Source organism: Chlorocebus sabaeus, chromosome 7, assembly GCF_047675955.1.
Source record: "Chlorocebus sabaeus isolate Y175 chromosome 7, mChlSab1.0.hap1, whole genome shotgun sequence".
NCBI classification, from domain to species: domain Eukaryota; kingdom Metazoa; phylum Chordata; class Mammalia; order Primates; family Cercopithecidae; genus Chlorocebus; species Chlorocebus sabaeus.
Window position 1 is genome coordinate 10726 of NC_132910.1, and position 14956 is coordinate 25681.

The window sequence follows — 14956 nt, forward strand, 5'->3', positions numbered from 1 at the left end:
CTGCAGCCCTGGAGAGCCCCTGGGGCAGAGGGCCCAGTGAAGCCTGCCTGAACTCCTGGCCCAAGGAGTAATCATTCCTGGGGTATAAGTGTGTGCTGGTGTGGGCCTTTGGAGTAATCTGTCAAGGGACAATAAAGAACATACACACACCTCAGGTCCTACTGGGTGGAAGCTGTATGGTCAGCATGGCATGTAATATCTTCCTCTTGAATTAGAAGATTCATTGCTAAGGCCAAAGTTAAAAAAAACAAAAACAAAAAAACCTCTAGTTGTAGCAACATTGACATACATGACTTTCAAAAAAAAAAGCCATAGCTATTCTTTTCCATCTTTGCTACAGGTATATATTAATATATGTTAATTCCCTGACTGACTGAGCAATGGGCCAAACTCATAAGAACAGATGTGTGAGGACCGTCAGTGACCACCATGACCCCAGTCCCAGCCCTTATACACAGACAGACTTTTGAACATAATCCGTAACCTTGGGGGTCTTGACACTCTAAATTTTATTGTTTTTCATTAACTATTTCTATTCCCTAAACAATACCTGTTCATCGCAGAGAAAAATGGCATTGCCTATACTAAGCAAAAGAAAGGAAATAAAATGCTCAGAAACATTTACATATGTATGCAGACTCACACACACACACACACACACACGCACGCATGCACAGGCTCGCACTGTGTCTAGGCCTGCCTTTTCACTTATTTGTATGTCCTGAACATATTTCCATGTCAGTAGACACATATCTTTGTAGTGGTAACAGCAACTAAATATTATTGCAGCGCATATTTTTACCATCATTTATTTAACTCATCATATTTGAACTGTTAGGTTATATCTATCATTTTCTGTATTACAGACAATTTGATGACAAATGACCAATCCCCTAATGTTCAATATAAAAATATCAATTGCATAAGGAGATAACGGGTATTTGGCTAAAATAAAATTCAGTGTGGCCCACCTTCTCCACATGTAACATGTTCTAAAAAGGCATGAATAACTATATTAGCCCTTCTATTCTCCAGCACAGATCCTGAGCCCAGCTGTGGGTACAGGTGCTTAGAGCCTCAGTCTGCTCTTCTGCCCACCAGAAGGCAAAGGCCACTCAACTGCCACCTTAAGACAGCCAGGATTCTCCTCTCCCTTTTATTTAATAGAATAATGCTCAGGTTCACTGCATGAGAGCAGCGCTCTCTGACTTTGCATTCATCAGGACAACCAAGGTGGTTTGTTTAAAAATACACATTTCCTGGCTGAGTTCCCAGAAACTGGACTTCAGTGGTTTAATGGGGGTGTGCATAGGACAGGTGATTCAGAGGACCACAAGGGGTTAGGAATTTCGCCGTTAATTCTGGCCAAGGGAGCAATTAGACTATCCAGCACTATCCGCAGCATATTTTTTTTTTTCCTCTTTTGCAATGAATATTTGATGCTCAGCGGGATGAGGCCCAGGATGAGGCACACATCCAAGAAAAATCCATGCCTCTCCATCTTTTCCCCAGGATTGCCCTTTGGTGAGACTCTCCTTTGCGATTGCTTCACTTTCCCGGGTTCATAGAACAAACCTCTTCTTAGTCTCTTTTGTTGTTTCCTATCTGTTCAACAAACACCCACTGCGCAGGACCATCCTCCGGAAAGCCCTCGAGTGGGGCCGTTTGGGAGCCCTTCTTCGTGGGGTGAGCACTGAAGGAACCGGGATCCCATAAACCCGTGCTTTTGTGGGGGCTGCTCCCTCTCCCATCGCAGGTAACTGGCACCAGGCTGTTAAGCTGTGGATGGGCAACTGGCACAGTGCTTTGGATGTGCGTATTTCAGCACGTGGAGTTGGTCAGTGAAGTCAGCCGAGGTCAGCACAGTGTACGTAGGGAGGAAGGGTCGTCCCGCCTCCGCGCCAGGTCAGTCCCGTTGCGCCTCCTCCTGTCCCACTCTGACTTTCGCGCGCCCAGGCGTCTCTGAGGGTAGCGCCCCGACACTCTCCCCCACCCCAAGGATTCTTCTCCCCACGGGACGGGCTGGGGGCCCAGGAGCGCCACAGACCCCGTGGACCCGGGAAATCGCAGCTTCGTCATAGCTAAGCTCGCCGCGCTCAGCTTTTCCCACCACCTGGAGGATCCACTCTCCGGGCGTCCTTCCCGACCTCAGGCTGCAGAGAAAACTTGGGGGCGGGGATCGAGGAAGCCTCGCGCAGAGGCTCCTAGCGCAGCCCCAGGAGGAATCCTGCCGCCAGCAAGAAGCTGTGCGCACGGCCGGGCTCGGTGCTGACAACAGCCGGATCTACCGGGCCTACCGCGAGCCTCCGCGTCCAGGTGGGGTCTCCGCGCCCCAATTCCACCCCGCCCCGCCATCGGCGCTCCCCGCAAGTGCGGGGTTTCCACCGGCCCCTGCGTTCGCGCCCACTCACGGTCTCCCTTGCCCCCCCACCCGGAGATGCTCCCGGCGTTCTATTCCGCCCTGCCTTGGCCCGCCCAGCGAACGATGTGACCCCGCCCCCCTGCGGTCTCCCCTCCCCCGGTCGCTGCCCCTGCCCCCACCTGTGGCGCTCCGGGCATCTCTAAAGGCCCCAACCAGAGTCTTCCAACCCACCCGCGAGGCTAGCGCACCAGCAACGCGGCCCCACCCGCAGGGACCCCGCCCACTTGTGGTGCTACCCCCGCCTCCGCGACTTCACCCACCGCTGGCGCGGCAGCCACCTACGACGACCCCCGCGTAGGTCCTCCTGCCCACACCCGCCCCCGGCCAGCCCCTGCCCCTTTCTCTGCCCCTTTCCCTGCCCCTGCCCCTAGCCGCCCCCCCACCCCCGCAGCCCCTCCTGTGCGCTTGGGCCCCGCCCGTCAAGGCCCTTTGGCGCTAGGGCCGGGCGGGGGCGCGGGCGGGGCAGCGTTTCCGAGTCGGGCGCGCGCCCGCAGCGTCTCCATTTCCTGCTGCGCAACCGGACTAGCTACTGCCCTCGGCCTCCTCGCCTTGGACGCGGACGACTCCCGGGCCCCCAAGGGCTCCTTGCGGAAGTTCCTGGAGCACCTCTCCGGGTCCGGCAAGGCCATCGGCGTGCTGACCAGCGGGGGACATGCTCAAGGTGCGCGCCCCGCTCCGGGCGGCGAGGGAGGGACGGACGGAGAAGGAGAGAAGAGGGAGAAGGGGAGAACAGGGCGAAGGGGATGGGGGAACGGGGCAGAAGAGGGGGAAGCGATGGGAGGACCCGGGGAAAGGTGGGGAAGCGATGGGAAGAACTGGGGAGAACAGCGGCGAAGCGATGGGAAGAACTGGGGAGAAGCCCGTGCCCGGGAGCGGCAGGGGTACCTGCGGGGCGGCGGGAGCCGGCAAGGCAACCCCGGGGTCCTTGCCGGGTGGGGCGGAGGAGGAAGGGACATGGCGGTAGGAACCTCCATCCGGAAAATAGTGAGCTTTCCACCCTCTCCGGTTTATGTTTTAAATTGAGCCTGGTAGAGGGGGTCGCCTGGAGCACCTTCCGGGGTCGTTCTGCCTCTGAGCTATAGGATGGGGCCGGGCTTCCCCTCCGAATCCTGGGTACAGCGCGATCACTTCTTAAGTTGCCCCCGCCCCCCAACTCCGCCCCACGCCACCCCCCAGCATGTCGAGGAAGAAACGGCCGGATGCCCGCGGGCCTCCTGTCGCCTCGGGCCCCGCGCGGCGTGGGCAGGGTCCCGGCTGCTGCAAAGCAGGAAATGGCCGGGGTGCTCTGGGTTCCCGCCTAGCGTCTCCGAGGCGGTCCGGCAGCCCCTCGCGTTTCCGCTGGAAGATTTTAAAAAAGGGTTTCCTGCGCTCGCATGTGCTGTCGCCTTCCGGTTCGTGACAAAACCGAAAACTAAAATGGGTCCCAGGCCCTCCCCGCCAGCCTCCGCGGACGGGAAGGACCAGGAAGCGGGGACTCTGGGACGTCAGCGGCGCCGCAGCGCGGGCTCTGGGCTTCCCCTGTCCTGTAATGTGGAAAGGGCTCTCCAGTGGGGGCCGAGCCTGGGCCCACGACGCGGGCGCGCCGGGAGGACATTTAACATTGAAGAGCGGGAGGTGGTGGAGACTCGCTCCCCAGGCCCCGGGTGCACGTAAGGGCACCGGTGCCCGGGTTCAGGAGGGTGAGGCCTTCTTGGCCAGGTAGCCTTGTTAAATCTATCTGAAAATCACAGATAACTAAGTATCAAGTCGTCACAGATCATTTTAGTATCCTGAATGAGATGGCTACGGAAAACATGAAAACATCGTTACTGGTTACATGCATGATGCATCCAAAACATTGTTACCTGCACAGTGGCAGCACTGATATTTGTGGGCTTTTGAACGTGTGGACTGGAGTGTTAAGAGCCCCTCAGAGTTATGACAGTAGTTTGATTTGAATGTTCTTTTCTTGGCGAATAAATGCTGTACATTGAATTTACCCAGGAAACTAGGAAGGTGAACCCACACGAAGGACACAGGCCTGTGGGCTGCTCCAGGCGCCCTTAGGGCGTTGCAGGGCCTGAGCCATGCGCTTCCTGCTCAGCCTCCTGAGAGCCCTGACGGCGTCTCTGTTCTGCCTCACACTGGACCCGCTAGTTTCATATTCTTGTTATGGTTCCGAGGCTACAAGCGGTTGGATTCTGTGAGACACTCTCTGTCTTCCTCCTCTGGCTGCTTTCAAATGGGTCGTCTTTTTTTATAACTGATTTTTAAAGCAGTGATTGCTGGGGTGAGTTGTAGTGCTGTCCTGAACTGGGTTTTGATGCTGTGCACATCAGCTGAGTCACCAGCCCAGGGCCCTGTCAGTCCCATTATTAAGCTCTTTTCTTGCTCTTCTCATCATTTCTCAGACGCCTTAAAAAAAAAGCAAACTCCTGCTTGCCGTCACTGGCTGAGTTTGGCAAATGGGTGTTTACCCTGGAAAGAGGGGCATTTTGTCCTCTGGAACATCTAAGGCGCCCTTTGGTGAGGTGGTCTGTATCTGACCACTCTATCCCGTGGGCGTCCTTCCTGCTTCCACCTTCCCTTTCTGAACGCCTCCGCCTCCAGGGCTTTAATTTTCCTTCTGTGTGTGTGCCACGCAGAGGTTATGACTGTTGTGCCACTGCCCTGTTTTTTCTCTTTCTTTCTTTCTTTCTTTTTTTTTTTTTTTTTTGCTGAGGGCCCAAAACTTGCTGCATCTCAAAAGAAGCAATTGCATCCATTTGTTCACGATGAGCATAAACTGCTCTTTAAGGGAGACTAATTGGTAAACCCTGCTGCTGTGGGTAGACAGACAGAGGTGGCCATGGAAGGAAGGCTCTGCCTCTTGGAAGCCTGCACAACCGTCCTGCTTTCTTTCTTCAGTATCCGCGGGGGGTGGGGGGTGGTTAATTTTAATAAGCCCTGGAAACCAACAAAGCAGGAAAGTGCTAAGACATTGAGGTGTGAGATTTAAAATTACAACCAGCAGCCTCTCATTCTTCCTTCACTGAGGAAGGAAGGAACCAGTTGCCTCTTCGTTTTGGGGCTGCAGGGTATGTTTGGCAGCGACACTGGCCCTTTGTGCTGTGTGACTCATGAATTGAGATAGTTCTTTGCTAAGTGTTTTGTGCAGTAGGTATGAAAATGGAGAAAGAGGGAGCACTGTCCAGGGTGGAGAGGCGTGGAGAGACGCTGTGATACATAGCGAGTCCTTTTCTTCTGGGCTCCTGGTTTTCAATCTTTTTCTTTTTTCTTTTTCTAACAGCTTGAAAGATGGTTTTTGTGTCTTAATTAAAAGATTGAAGACTGTGGGTCAGACCCAAACTAATTCCATTGGCATCAAAGAGAAGGATTCTTTACATATTTATCTATAGGCATAATTGATTTTTTAATTTTTTGCTGAATTATCTGGTTAGTCAAATCATACATTAGAGAAGTAATATTAAAAATTAAAAATTAAAAAATGTATCTGTAAACATATCCCCCTTCCATTCCAGTCTTTGTCTCTGTGTAATTTTAGAACCTTGGGCCATGATGTACATAGAGTTTATATTCTTTTAATATCTTGCTACTTCATTATTTTCATGTTTAATCTTTGGGTTGATGTATCACAGGTCACTTGACTGTTTCTTACAGGTGTTTGGTTTAATTTTTTTTTTTCCCTTAACGCTAATGTAAATTTCAGTGTTTGGATGGTAGTTTTAGCAGAATTTAAGGCAGAGTCTCAGTTAGGGTGATGGATCGATTTATAGTCCCTAGTTTGAGGAGGAAGGTGGCAATATGCCCTTTCTTCTAAAATTGATATGTTAAATCACAATGGACATTTACTTGATTTTGAGCACTTGGGACTCCCCTGGGGTTCACTGGTATTGCAAGGTCAGGGCTGGGGATCTTCTGCTGGAGAGGCCCCCAGCGTGCCCAGCGCAGGGTCCTGAGTGCGTTGCTGCAGGACAGAAGCTCTGGGCTTTGCCCTCCAGCGGCCGTCGCTCTGGGAAGAGCTGGCTGCTCCAGGAATGAGGCCTATGCTCTGAAGCTTACAGTCAGCAGACCAGCAAAGGTCAGCACAGATGACCTTATATGAATCATTCATTTAACAGGCATTCATGGAATACACATTCCATGCAGCTGGAACTTAGAGTGGAAGGCCATCAGTTCACTGTTGTCTCAGCAGAACTTTGTCCCTGGGTCCCTGTTGAACTTAGAGTGGAAGGCCATCTGCTCACTGTTGTCTGAGCAGAGCTTGGTCCCTGGGTCCCTGTTGAACTTTGAGTGGAAGGCCATCAACTCACTGTTGTCTGAGCAGAGCTTGGTCCCTGGGTCCCTGTTGAACTTAGAGTGGAAGGCCATCAGCTCACTGTTGTCTGAGCAGAGCTTGGTCTCTGGTTCCCTGTTGTAGCCTCCGCTCCTAGGAGGTGCACGGTGAGTGTTGGGGGACCCTCCACAGGCACAATTGCTGAACAAGGACCCCTCCCAAGGGTGTCAGCCCTAGGCCCTGAGCTCTGAAGAGGAGGAAGGCATTCCTAGGGCCGACTTCCCTTCTGGATACTGAGCTCTGCCCAGAGAGAAACTCTTCCACATTCACTGCAGTGAAGTTCATACTTTAGAGACTGGGGCCTGCATTCCCCAGAATTTCATGGCCACAGGTGGTGGCCACACCATGCGACTGGTGTCTATGTTCCCTGGAATTTCCGTGGCCATAGACGGTGGTTGTACCATGTGACTGGGGTCTGCATTCCCTGGAATTTCTGTGACTGCCGGTGGTGGCTGCACCATGCGACTGGAGTCTGTGTTCCCCAGGATTTCTGTGACCACAGATGGTAGCTGCGCCATGCGACTGGAGACTGTGTTCCCCAGGATTTCTGTGATCACAGGTGGTAGCTGTACCATGTGACTGAGGGTCTGCGTTCCCCTGAATTTCCGTGGCCATAGGTGGTGGCTGTACCATGGGAATGAGGGTCTCTGTTCCCTGGAATTTCCATGGCCATAGGTGGTGGCTGTACCATGCGACTGGGGTCTGCGTTCTCCAGAATTTCTGTGGCTGCAGGCTGTGGCTGCACCATGCGACTGGGGTATGCATTCCTCGGAATTTCCGTGGCCATATATGGTGGCTGTACCATGTGACTGAGGGTCTGCATTCCTTGGAATTTCCATGGCCATAGATAGTGGCTGTACCATGTGTCTGAGGGTCTGCGTTCTCTGGAATTTCTGTGGCTGCAGATAGTGGCTGTACCATGTGACTGAGGGTCTACATTCCTGGAATTTCTGTGGTCGCACATGGTGGCTGTACCATGCAACTGGGGTCTACATTCCCTGGAATTTCCTTGGCCACAGGCGGTGGCTGCACCATGCATCAGGTCCTCTGTCTCAGGAGTTGGTGCCATTGTCTCTGTTACTCCCTCGCCTGACACAGAGAGGCAGTTCCTGACTTTATCACTCCCAGGAAACACACAGGCATCTGTTTTGGATCCTTGTTTTCTTTCCCCATCACTTTTCTCATCAAAGGGAAATTCACATCCTCTAAAGCTGAAAATGGTGTGGGGCCCCCTGGTGGTCTTTCCAAGGCATTATCAGCAGGTAAATTAGATCATGTGGGCCAGTGTACCTGAAGTGAAAACAGAAAGGTAAGTCGTGTCACTAAACTTTGCTGGGAGATTCAGGGTCTTTTTCAGTGGCAGAATCATCCAAAGTAAGTTGTTTTTTCACTGCAGATCTAGATGGTTGGCTGTGTCGGGATTAAACTTAGCCAGTGTCGACAGAGTGTTGCTTAATCCTCACGGAAGGGTGTCAAGTACATTGAAGAATAGCTGCCGAGTCTGCTATTGTCGGGAGAGGGGCAGGTACGTCTCTCGCTTAGCCCAGTGCTGCAGGAGGCCAGGCTCACGTCAGGCTGTGCGTGTGAGTGGGTTGGATTTTTAGCACTCTGGGACGGTAAAGCACAAACATCTATTTTTAACTTGTGGGTGACCTTCTTCTGTGCTGCTTGAGTCTCTGTGGGCCTTTCTCTGTTTCCTTCCTGAGGAGTCTGTGCCAGGGTCCCAAGCGTTCTCTGGGCTGCACCTCCGCACCTGCCCAGTGAGGAGCCTCCTCCTGGTGGCTGTGGGACTGGGCTGGGCCCACACTGTCAGCATCATCTGGGGTAAGCAAGCCCGCCCTTCCACACCTCAGTGTCCCCAGCTGTTGAACAGGGCTAATCAACTGACCGTCAGGATTAATGGGGATCAGATGCGCTCATCTCATAGCCCTGTTGGTAAATAGCCACTTCCACTCTGTCCTCCAATGTGCTACTCTAGACTTTTTCTTTACCTCCATTTAGCCAGGTGATTCGAGGTGACAGTGACTATCAAGAGGGATGTACAGAGGAAATCAGTGGAAGAGAGCTCGAGGAGCAGACATGGGTGCAGGGAGCACAGTGCGTGAAGCACGGATGCAGGGAGCATAGGCATGGGGAGCACAGATAGGTGTAGGGAGCATGGGCATGGAGAGGACGGGTGCGGGGAGAACGGGTGTGGGGAGCACGGATGCCCGGTGCACAGGTGTGGGGAGCACAGGCGTGTGACGCATGGGTGTGGGGAGCATGGGTGCTGGGAGCACAGGTCATGGAGAGCATATGTGTACTTGCTCTGCTCTGACAGATGCTGCCGAGCATGTACTCTGTGCTCAGATGGGTCAGAGCCTCAGTGCCTCTTTTTTAAAAAAAAAAAAAAAAATTCTTTTTTTAAAGATAGTACTTCTGTCTTCCTGGTGGCCCCTTTTAGTCGATACTATTTTAAGCCTGCTTTTCCAGAGAAAAGCTAGGAAGGATGGCCTATATAGGTTCCAGTCTGGGCATATCTGGAAGAATGGGTCTCTTTTAGGTTTGAGTCTGGCGTACCTGGGGACATCTTTGAACCTCCACTCAGAGTCCCAGAACCACGTGTAGAGGCTCCCCAAATGTCTGCTTGGACTTTCCCCTCTGCTCGGGGATGATGAAGAGCAAAACCTCACCCTGCCACGACCTCTGGGGTCCTCCTTCCTGGAGGGCAGTGCCTTGGTGACCAGCGTGTGTAGGAGTCTGAGCTGGCACCTTCGGGCTATGCTGTGCAGCGGGGGCTCATGCCATGGGGCATTCTTGTGTTCTGCACCGGGACTGGTGATGTTGGGTATCCTCATGCACTGTGGACCACATGGGGTGCACATGAGCCAGACAGCTCCCGGAATTCGGAGCCTGGCTCTGTCTCAGGCCACCCACCTGTCTGTGGCACTTCTGAGGGATTGTGGGGACCGTATGAGTCTGTGTCCCCACCCTCACTGGCTGGACACCTGTGCCAGGCTGGAGCTTTATGTTTCACCATCCCCTGTTCCGAGTTGTGTGAATATTTATTTTCATTACCTACTCTCATGAGCTTTCCTTTTTTAAAAAAAAAAAAAATCGGAGACAGACTTTGAAGTCCCCTGACCCCACCGTTCGTGGACCTAATGGTATTGCAGAAATTATGACTTCAATTATGTATAATAACTGGGGCTACTTTAAAAGTCATGTAAAGGAACAAGGTGGAGTAGCCATTTCAAGCTGTACATCATGCTGGATTCTTAAGTGAACATTATCAGGCTTTCAACACATTTTCTCTTTTTATTTACTTTGGAGAATATAATGGATGCTCAGAAGCTGTTGGAATTTAGTAAGAGGAAGTTATCCTTAAGAAGCTATTTAAGCAAGGGGACAGTTGGAGTAAACGTAAATTATGAACACACACCTATTCCAAACCAGAGAAATAAAAGCATCAACTGTACTGGGGTTGAAACTTGAGTGCTAGTGTGTCTTTCCTGCCCACAGTGACTCTGACAGTGCTGTGGGCAGGAAATTCTGGAAAGAAGACTTGGTGCCAGTGGTAATTTTTGTGACGATTCATTTGCTTTCAGCTCAAGTGACTATAGTCTTACTTGCAAATGGCTAGGTCTCCATCAATGGGCCACAACACTGACATAGGACAAATGAGAAATGACCCTTGGGTTTTTAACAATTATTATTTTTAATGGACACATTGTAGTACATATCCGTGGGATACAGTGTGATATTTCAATACATATTTTTCGTGTGTAATTAGCAACTCAGGGTAATTAGCATGTCCATCATCTCAAACATTTGTAATTTCTTAATGCTGGGAATATTTTAAAATCCTCTCTTCTAGCTGCTTGAAAATATACAATAAATTGTAAACTATAGTCACCCTACAAGGCTATAGCACACTAACCCTTATTTTTACTATCTAGATGTAATTTTGTATTCATTAGCCAACCTCTCCCTTTCTGCCTTCCCGTCGCCCTTTCCTGTCTCTAGAAGCCACTGTTCTACCTTCAGAGGGTAGAATATCGTTTTCCTCATAGAGATCTTTAACCTTCTTGATTAGATTTCTTCTGAGGTATTTTTATTTTTATTTTATATTTTTGTAGTTAAATGGGATTGCTTTCTTGATTTCTTTTTTCACTGGCTCGTTGTTGGTCTATAGAAATGCTACTGATTTTTATATGTTGATTTTGTATTCTGTAACTTTACTGAATTTGTTTATCAGTTCAAAGAGATTTTTGCTGGAGTCTTTTTTTTTTTAAAATATATAAGAGCACATTGTCTGAAAACAGACAATTAGAGTGCCTCCTTTCCACTTTGGGTGCCCTTGATTTCTTTCTCTTGCCTGACTGCTCTTGACTAGGACATTCAGTGCTGTGTTGAATAGGAGTGGCACAAGTGGGCGTCCTTGTCTTTTACAGATCTCAGAGAAAAAGCTCTTAGTGTTTCCCCATTCCCCATTATGTTAGCTGTGGGTTTGTCACATATGGCCTTTATTGTGTTGAGGTATGTTTCCTTCAGTGCCTCGTTTGTTGAGACTTTCTATCAGGAAGCAGCGTTGAATTCTATCAAATGCTTTTTCTGTATCTATCGAAATGATATTATGGTTTTTGTCCTTAATTCTGTTGATGTGATGTAGCATGATTATTGATTTGTGTTTGTTGAGCAATCCTTGCATCCTGGGATAAATCCCACTTGATCATGGTGTATAATCTTTTTGATTTGCTGTTGGATTCAGTTTGTTAGTATTTTGTTGAGGATTTTTGCATCTGTGTTCATCAGGGATATTGACCTATAGTTTTCTCTTTTTATTGTGTCCTTGTCTTATTTTGGTATCAGGGTAATGCTGGTCTTGAAGAATGAACTTAGCAGAATTCCTTCCTCTTCATTACTTTTGGAATAGTTTGAGAAGAATTGAAATAAAAATGTGTAGAATTCAGCTGTGAAGTCACCTAGTTCTGGGGTTTTCTTTGTTGGGAGACTTTTTATTATTACTTAGTCATACATGTTACTCATTATTGGTCTCTTCAGGATTTCCGTTTCTTCTTGGTTCCATCTTGGTAGGTTGTACGTGTCCGGGAATTTATCCATTTCTTCTAGATTTTCCAATCTGTTGACATACAGTTGTTCAAAATAGTCTGTAATGATCCCTTGTATTTCTGCGGTATCAACTATCATTCTCCTTTTCTGTTTCTAATTTTATTTCTTTGGGATTTCTTTTTGTTTGCTTAGTGTAGCTAATGGTTTGTCTATTTTATTTATCTTTTCAAAAAACCAACATTTCTTTCTTCATTTTTATATTTGTTAGTTTCAAGTTTATTTAGTTCCTCTTTGATCTTTGTTATTTCTTCTACCACTTTTGGATTTGATTTGTTCTTGCTCTTCTAGCTCATTGCAGTTCCTTGTTAGGTTGTTTATTTTAAATCTGTTTTTTAAATGTAGGAGTTCATTGTTATAAACTTTCCTCTTAATACTGCTTTCGCTGTATACCATAAACTTTGATATGTTGTGTTTCTGTTTTCATTTATTTCAAGAAATTTTTAAATTTCCTTCTTCATTTCTTCATTGACCCATTGGCTATTCAAGGGTATATTGTTTAATTTCTATGTATTTATACAGTTTTGAAAGTTCACCTTGTTGTTGATTTTTTTTTAAAATTAAACTTTGTGTTCTAGGGTACATGTGCACAATGTGCAGGTTTATTACATATGTATTCACGTGCCAAGTTGGTATGCTGCACCCATTAACTCATCATTTACGTTAGGTATATCTCCTAATGCTATCCCTCCCTCCTCGCGCCTCCTCCCTCCCCACAACAGGCCCCGGTGTGTGATGTTTCCTTTCCTGTGTCCAAGTGATCTCACTGTTCATTTCCCACCTATGAGTGAGAACTTGCGGTGTTTAGTTTTCTGTCCTTGCGATAGTTTGCTGAGAATGATGGTTTCCAGCTGCATCCATGTCCCTACAAAGGACGTGAACTCATCCTTTTTTATGGCTGCATAGTATACCATGGTGTATATGTGCCACATTTTCTTAATCCAGTCTGTCATTGATGGACATTTGGGTTAGTTCCAAGTCTTTGCTGTTGTGAATAGTGCCGCAATAAACATACGTGTGCATGTGTCTTTATAGCAGCATGATTTATAATCTTTTGGGTATATCCCCAGTATTGGGATGGCTGAGTCAAATGGTATTTCTAGTACTAGATCCTTGAGGAATGACCACACTGTCTTCCACAATGGTTGAACTAGTTTACAGTCCCACCAATAGTGTAAAAGTGTTCCTATTTCTCCACATCCTCTCCAGCACTTGTTGTTTCCTGACTTTTGAATGATCGCCATTCTAACTGGTGTGAGATGGTATCTCATTGTGGTTTTGATTTGCATTTCTCTGATGGCGAGTGATTATTGTAGCAGGACTAGCCGCAGACAAAACATGATGGAAGGCTACATGCATCAGCTAACAGAACAAAACGTTTTACAGTGCTTTCTCAAACAATGTCTGGAATTTACAGATAACACTAGTAGTTTTGGTCAGGGGTTAATATTATTATTATTATTTTAACCACCAGGGCCAGGTGGTGGTGCCAAGGTCATCTAGCTATTTATCTTACTTCTGTTTCCTTCCAACTTTTTGTTTTCTCCCCCTTCTCCTGTCTTATAAACTAGGGAAAAAGGGAGATGGGGAAAAGCTGGGAAAGACAACAGGAGAAGTGGTGGTCTCCTTCTATATTATGAGCATTTTTTCATGTCTCTTTGCATAAATGTCTTCTTTTGAGAAGTGTCTGTTCCTTGTTGTTGATTTATAGCTTTATTCTGTTAGAGTCTGAGAATATCCTAGATGTTATTTCAATTTTAGAAAAAATGTATTGAGAATTCTTTTGTAGCCTAGCATGTGGTGGACTCTAGAGAATGTTTCATGTGCTGAGGAGAAGAATGTGCATTTTGTATCTGTTGGATGAAATGTTCTGTAAATGTCTGTTAGGTTCCTTTGGTCTACACTGGACTTTAAATTTGATGTTTTGTTGTTATTTTTTGTCTAGATGACCTCCAGTGCTGACAGTGGGATTTTGAAGCTCCTACTATTGTTGTGTTGGTATCTCCCTGTCTCTCTCTGTCTCTCTCTCTCTATATATATACACACACACATATATATATGTGTGTATGTATATATATATATGTATATATAAATTTATTTGAGACAGAGTTTTGCTGTTGTTGCCTAGGCTGGAGTGCAGAGGTGCAATCTCAACTCATTGCAAACTCCACCTCCTGAGTTCAAGTGATTCTCCTGCCTCAGCCTCCCAAGTAGCTGGGATTACAGGCATATGCCACCATGCTGGGCTAATTTTTTGTATTAGTAGAGACAGGGTTTCACCATGTTGGCCAGGCTGGTCTTAAACTCCTGACCTCAGGTGATCCACCTGCCCCCACATCCCTCCCAAAATGCTGGGATTATAGGCGTGAGGCGCCACGCCCGACCTCTCTCTCTATTTAGATCTACTAATATTTGCTTTATATATCTGAGTGCTTTGTTGTTGGGTGCACATATACTCGTAATTGTTATATCCTTTTGCTATTTTGATCTCTTTATTATATAATTACCTTTTTGTCTCCTTTTTACAGTTTTTGACTTAAATTGTGATTGATCTGAAATAAATATGGCTACTCTTGCTCACTTTTAATTTCCATTAATGTGGAATGTGTTTTTCCATCCCTTCACGTTTAGTCTATGTGTGTCTTTGCGGCTGAACTGAGTTTTTTGTAGGCAGCATATAGTCGGTTTTTCTTCTTTTAAATTCATTCAACCCGTCTGTATCTTTTAATTGGGAATCTTGGGATTATTTTGCTATTGATATCACAGTCCAGACATTAAGATTTTCTCACTTAAGGTGCTTGTACACAAATTAATATGAAGAGGAAGTAGAGTTTTTCTGTTGTCCTTTTGAAGAGAGTGATGGATTATTATTTTGACTTCATGCAAGTGAGGGACTCACCATGCCTGTTGGGATTTTAGAATTTCTTTCCTGTTATTAGGAAGAGCAATGATCTGTAATGGGTTCCTGGAATCATCCAGTGATGGTCTGAATATCTTAAAAGTTTCCTTTCATGTCTCATTTTCTATTTCTCCCCTAGTAACCATGCACCCGGGGCAGGACATGGCCTTACATTTCCTTGGTTTCTTGATGATTTCTTAGGTTTAGTGTT

At 47.5% G+C, this 14956-nt stretch overlaps 1 protein-coding gene across 12 annotated transcripts in view; it reads left to right on the plus strand.

Annotated features, from left to right (window-relative positions):
• Positions 1-1677: 1677 nt before the first annotated feature.
• LOC140711982 (presequence protease, mitochondrial-like) overlaps positions 1678-14956 on the plus strand; it is a 55542-nt gene continuing 42263 nt past the window's right edge. For 5 of the 12 annotated variants that reach the window (XM_073017303.1, XM_073017304.1, XM_073017314.1 and 2 more), the window contains exon 1: positions 1680-3083. The gene's annotated coding sequence lies outside the window, so the exon portion shown is untranslated. Of the gene's footprint in view, positions 3084-14956 lie in introns of all 12 variants that reach the window. The other 7 variants (XM_073017306.1, XM_073017307.1, XM_073017315.1 and 4 more) reach the window with 5 other exon arrangements.